This window comes from Eretmochelys imbricata, chromosome 7, assembly GCF_965152235.1.
Source record: "Eretmochelys imbricata isolate rEreImb1 chromosome 7, rEreImb1.hap1, whole genome shotgun sequence".
Lineage (NCBI taxonomy): Eukaryota > Metazoa > Chordata > Testudines > Cheloniidae > Eretmochelys > Eretmochelys imbricata.
The window spans coordinates 46,776,989-46,783,617 of NC_135578.1; positions in this window are offsets into that span (position 1 = coordinate 46,776,989).

The following is a 6,629-nucleotide window of genomic DNA, read 5'->3' on the forward strand; positions in this document are numbered from 1 at the left end:
ATGTCTGCTGACTTTGATCTTGGATGTCCACCAACTGCTATTGGTTAACCTCTCTCGTGTTGTAATGGTACATTCTTGTACCCCTCTCTCATCCTTGTACGCTCTCCGTGTTGCGGTGGATTCTGGAGCTGCAGCCATTTTCTCCCTAATTCTCTCTGTTGGGGCTTTGTGGGTGAGTGGTGTGCACAGAATTCCATTTTGTGGGAGGAAAAGTTGGCTTCTCCGTCCATCTCCAATGGAGACTCTTTCCTCCCTAGGGGAAGAACCCATAGTGGTTTCAGCGCCTGGCATGAGCTCTGACTCCTATTTCTATGGCCAGTTCCTATGGCACTTGGGTATAGCCGCTGAGTAGAGGCAGCGGCCCCTGAATTGACGCCTGTGAACTTGTGTGATGTAGACAGAGCCGAGTGCCGTGCGGATTATCTGAGGGGTCCGTGGAAACGGCCGCCTTTCTAGATCAGGCGAGCGAAGGAGTAGGATCCACTGGAGCAGAGAGAGGGTAGGGTTTCCAGCCGGCTGCCAGATGAGTTACCAAAACCACAGGTCCCTGTTTCTGGAGTTACTAGTTAAATAAACGCCTGTCTTAGAGATGGGGCTAATTAGCTGGGTGCAGCCCGGAGGAAAACTGTTCTTCAGTTCAAAGGACACTTACCAAGAATAACAGTTTAGCAGCTGGAAAGTTAACAGCCCTCCAAGCTAAAACTAATGCAAACCTTCCCATGCTGAGATGGCAACATGCCTAACTAATAGCATCACACCCATTCTGGGGGATTCCAGCCGAAGCCAATCGCGGTCTGCTTTCAAAGGTGGGGCACTACTGGCCTTTTGAAAGAGGGGCAGGGGCCTAACTGACCAGTGGAGAAAACAGAACCAAGTTCAACAGTGCTGTAGGAATGGATTAATCAGCTCTCACTTGCTAAGTGACCTGGCCTGGAGAATTGATCTCAGTGATGTTATGTAATGCTTGTAACTGAAGATCCGTCTAGCTGATGAGTGAATGAAGTAGTGTCTGGTCTGACGGGGATCAGCTAGATCTTAGAACAAGTTTATTCAACATCAGACTTGTCTCTGGCAGCACGGTGGGGTGGGGTGATGGACCCCACCCCTCTAGACGCAGCCTCCATTCTATCCAGCAGGTGTACAGGAGCAGGCAGCAGTGTCTCCTTCACCCAGCTGTTGAGTACAGCTGGTCAAATATTTACCCAGTACATTATTTAAACACCCTGTTATCTGTCCCGACTTCTGGTGTCCAGGCTGCTCTAGCCAAGAGCATGACCGCTCTGGTGTGCTTCATGTTGCACTTTGACAGGGAACTGCACTGGGGTAGACTGGAACCTGAGCCTGTTGGGTGGGTTGGCTGGGCTTAGCAGCTGGATGTGGGGTTGTCTTCCTGAGTAATCCAAACCACACTGGGTCTGCAGAACCAGGTTGGAAGCTCCTTGCAGTGTCTTGGTACTGTAGATCCGGTCCTGCTGGAACCAGGACATGGAGAGGAAAAGCATGTGCTCATTGAAAAAGGGAAGGGGCGTTAGTTCAATACCAAGCTACAAAGCAAAACCATCCTGTATGGCAGTTGGTGGTTTTGGGTCCGTTCAGCACTAATACTGCAGGTAAGAGCTGTGGGATGGGGGATCAAGGCTGGGAAAATTCCCAGGGAACACTAGGAAAGACACCAAATGGAGAGAAATGGTATAAATGCTGAAAAACCTTTCACCATGGGAGAACTGAGTTCAAATCCCACCGTAGGTAACAAGCAACTGAGTCTGGGGTGGCTCAGTGATCCCTGTTTATACACAGCAAAAATCACTGTGCAGACTGACAGGACAGGCAATCCATGCTGAAGAGAAATCCCAGGGTGGGCTGTGAGTCAGGCCGGAGGTGCATTGGCAGAGCTGAACAGAAGCCAGGAGGCGACTTGCAGGGGATGCTGTCCTTGAGGACTGAAATGCATTGGCTATGCTGTGTGGAGGAAATTTGCCTGGCTCCCAGGCATGTTGTATTCCAGGCTCTAGATCGGGGTGGCCAGCCTGAGCCTGAGAAGGAGCCAGAATTTACCAATGTACACTGCCAAAGAGCCACCATAATACATCAGCAGCCCCCAATCAGTGTCTCCCCCCACCCCCGGCTCCCAGAACCTTCCACCCACCAGTAACCCTGCCAATCAGCACCTTCCCCTCCCTCCCCACACCTCCTGATCGGCTGTTTTGTGGCATGCAGGAGGCTCTGGGAGGGGGAAGAGCGAGGGCATGGCAGGCTCAGGGGAGGGGGTGGGAAGGGGTGGAGTGGGGGCAGGGCCTGTGGCAGAGCCAGGGGTTGAGCAGTGAGCACGCCCTGGCACATTGGAAAGTTGGCGCCTAAAGCTCCAGCCCCGGAGTCAGTGCCTATTCAAAGAGCCGCATAACTTCTGAAGAGCCACATGTGGCTCCGGAGCCACAGGTTGGCCACCCCTGCTCTAGATGATCCTTAACTCTGCATCCACGTGCCAGAGTACATGGGGGGCCAGTGGTAGAACAAGACCCGCTGCCTTCCTCACATCTCTGCAAGTTCTGGGCCTGCCCCAGGGTGGCCGGACACTCCAGGCTGCAGAGTGTTAGCACATTGCCCCTGGCACCAGCCAGTGCCCTAGATCTCCTTGGAGTTGAGACCGGTCTGCTGAGCAGATGCTGGCAATTAGCATGCCCTACTCTCCCTGCTGCCCCCCCACCCTGCTCCGATTTCTTGGAGACCTGATCTTGGCAGAGTAGGAAATGAAGAATGCTGGCTGAGCAAAGGAGAGCGAGTGAGCAAGCAGAGCAGTTTACTAAACTGCTGGCTAAGGCCATCACAGTCCACTCTGGTCCATTTCACAGTCGTAGGATTTTAAAATCTGAAATTTCATGGTGTTGTAACTGTAGGGGTCCTGACCCAAAAGAGGGTTGCAGGGGGGTCGCAAGTTTATTTGCGGGGGAGGAGGGTCATGGCATTGCCACCCTTACTTTTGCGCTGCTGCTGACCGCAGCACTGCCTTCAGAGCTGGGTGGCCGGAGGGCGCCGGCTGCAGCCAACAGCAGCACAGAAGTAAGGGTGGCATGGTATGGAATTGCCAACCTTATTTCTGTGCTGCTGGTGGCAGGGCATTGCCTTCGGAGCTGGGTGCCCGGCTAGCACTCCAGCCACCCAGCTCTGAAGGCAGTGCAGAAGTAAGGGTGGCAATACCTCAACCACCCTACAATACTCTAGCGCCCCTCCCCCCCATGCAACCCCATTTTGGGTCAGGACCCCCAGCGTGAGAAACTCTGGTCTCCCCCATGAAATCTGTATAGTACAGGGTAAAAGTACACAAGACCAGATTTCAGTCTCTACGTGTTTTTCACGGCTGTGAATGTGGCTTCTGTTGAGATTTCCAAACAGACCTCTATTATCTTCTCCCCCTACTTCCCTAGCCTTACCCACCTTTCTCCTCCCATCCCATAGGTCACGAGCAAAATCCTTGGTGCATGAAACCCTGCATCTTCCCCGTTCCATTGAAAAAACCCTGAAACTGCTTCAGTGCAAAAAAATCTTCATTTTGGCCAAGGTGCCCTTTTTCTTGGAAAAAGTAGATGAAGCTGTTTCATCCAGATTCACTGAGATACTCGGCCTACATCTGAAATACAGTGCAATGCAGTGTCAGCTTACACAGCTGCACGGGGCTGGCTGGCAGTCCTGGGTGGAAACACTTGCTCTTACAAGCACGCTTGTTGCCTCACAAATAGCCATTGTGACATCGCTGCATGGCAGCCTCCCGATGCTGTGTTGTCACAGTCTGGTGTGGCCACCGCGTGATGACATTGCACTGAACCACCAGATTTCTGAACACTCTGAAACTGGGCACGACCCCGCCCCAACGAAATCAGCAGGAACCAAGAAAATACAAACCCAGCGGACTCGGGGCTTGCTGAGAAGAGAGGAGACTTGAGCACAGCTGGAATTGCACGGGCTCATTGCTGCAATGGAGTTTTCCTGCTTGCTGGCTTGACTTGCCCTGCAACTGCGAGGGACAGAGCCCTGAACCAGCAGCCTCCTAGTCTGTAGGCAACTGCCCCCCCTCTGGAGCCAAAGGAAACCTTAGGAACCAGGCTAAGCCTATCTCAGCCAGAAACTATTCTGGGTGGATTTTGCCCAGACCTAGTTTCTTATGCCAAGCAGCAGAATGGTCAGATGGCTTAAGAACAGTAGGAGGAGCAAACCCATGAAGGCAGGTTGCAATAAGTGGCTGGGGTAGTGACTTAGAGATGCCTGGGTCTGAGCAAGGGTGAGACCCTCTGAATGCCTGTCCGTTCACAGTTGCATGGACAAAGTTGGAGCATCACCCTGTCTGCAGGCTAACTGTACACTTGCCACACAACTGGAATTTGCCACAATGTGACAGGCTAACCGCGCATCTGATTAACATGCAACTGCCTGCATTCTGCCCAGTGTAACACGCCGGCCATCAGAACCCTGTGGCCATGTTTGCAGCTGCTGCGGGTCAGGATTCAGGGGGATTGGCAGAGCTATGCAGGGAGCCCAGAGCTGGGATAGCAGGGGGTCCTGCACACCAGGTAATGAGCTGGTTTGGCAGAGCGGTGGGCATTGGGACGCTGCACAGCACCCGATGCCCTGTTCTGACTAGTGCTAGTAGAGACTCCATTTCAGGAGCCTCAAAAATCTTTCACCCAAAACTTTTATCCTCAGAAATTTATTCTTTTTCAGCTGTTTGCTGGGCCCGCACCCCCATCCCCGTCAAAAAGGCTGGGGATGGTCGGGTTGTCACACTGGCCAGGCCCAAATCCAAGTCAAACAGCCAGCCAGCTCTCTCACGGTGAAGCTCTGAGCCAAAGGACGCAGGGTGGATGAAATCAGACGTTTGATGCTGAGCAGATTCTTTGTGTTGGCTGCAGTCTCTTGGTGAACTACTGCTGCTGGCCCGGGACGCCATGGAAAAGCAGGCTTCCCAGGGAAGGTGTCCGGGGGACACTGGCTGCTCCGAGGTGGAGGGGTCCCGCTCCTAGGGGTGTCTGGAAAAGACTGGGGAGCCTCCCAAAGGGGAGCTGCCCTCTCTGAGCAGGGTGGTTGTGGAATAGCCGGGGTGTGCGTTGGGGTTAGTGGGATAGGAGCTGGAGATTAATAGGTGGGAGTGGGAGGGGGGTATTGTACCCCCTTATGCTCAGCCTTCACCTTGTCCTCCCTGGAGCCTGAGGTCCCAGCTATCCCCAGACAGATGCGGGTGGTGGTAGTGTAAGTCCCCCCGCCCCCCGCTCTCCTATGTGGTTCCCCCTGGCCCGGTGTCTCGCCCAAGCACTGCGGCCGGTTGGAATGCCCGAGCCCTGACCTGGGTCAGCGATACCTGTGGAGTGGAAAATTCACTGCTGGCAGCTGCTTCTTCCTTTCATCTCCTCTCTGGGGGAGCCCTGGAGAGTGGTGAAAGTGGATGCAGGCGAGGAAGAGCTGACCTGCGGGGTGCGTGTCTGCCAATGGGTCCCAGGCGAGTTCAGGGGGAGTGGAGCCAGCTCTTCTCTCTGGATCACTGACCTGTGACTTTGGGCTCTGCTGATAGGTGAGGAATGTTAATGGAAGGCCTGGGGCCCCGTGCAAGTGGAGACCTCCGCTCCCTGCAGGAGTTGAGACCCACTGGACCAGCTCCCTCTGCAACCTGAGTCAGCCCATTCCTCTGTCCGATCCGGGACAGCGGGAGTGAGTGACTCCTCTTCCCCCAGAGAACAGAGCCCTGCTTTCCTGGCTCAGCTCTCCTACCTCCTCAGGGCGGAGGGGGGACTTCTGCCCATGCTCTGTAAGCCCCATGCAACCCAATCCAGAGCCCCAGCTGCCTCCACCTCCGTGCTAGGGCCCCACACATCTCTGACAATGCAACCCAATCGAGGGGTGCAGCTCCCCGCACAGCCTTGGTCTGCAAACCCCCTCCTGTCCTGCAGCTCCCCCCCCACCCCCGTTCTCTGTCTCGGGTCTTTTGGCCAGACTGATGATCCGACTGAGGTGTGGCAGTTCTGAGATAGGCGAGCATTCACCCCACCATACCTGGGACGGGAGGCTAAAGAAAGCTGGCTAGCAAATTTACCCATTATGCCACCAAGCCTAGCTACTGCATAATCAGAGTCCTCTCCCTCCTTGGCCCCTTCCCTGTGTCTTGTCCTTAACTTGTTAGTGCTTCTGGGCAGGGACTGTTGTCTTTGTGTTTGTTTGTACAGCACCTGGCAGAATGGGGCTCAGCCCCGGTCAGGAGTCCTTGGCATTGCCACAATGCAAATGGTTGGTCCTAATGGGTTAAACGGGGGAGGAGGGTTAGCAGGGGCAGAATGGAGAGATCCTGGGTTTGGTTTGGCAGATGTCAGCAATGCCATGGCATGCGCTGCACCTGTCCCTGCATCCAGGCCGTCCTTAAGGGGGTCCTGGGCCTGGGACAAATCAGCCCCCACCAGCTTGGGGCCCCCGCTCTGCATACAGCCTGGTGCTGGGCCACCTGCTGCTGCTGGCAGTTGCTGGCACCTACTGCGGGGCTATTGTTGGCCGTAGCTCCATGGTGGCGAAGGGCTCGGGGTGGGGCGGGGGACTCGCTGCACCAAAACATGGGCGGCCAAGCTGGGCGCCGTCTCTGCTAACTGCTAGCAAGA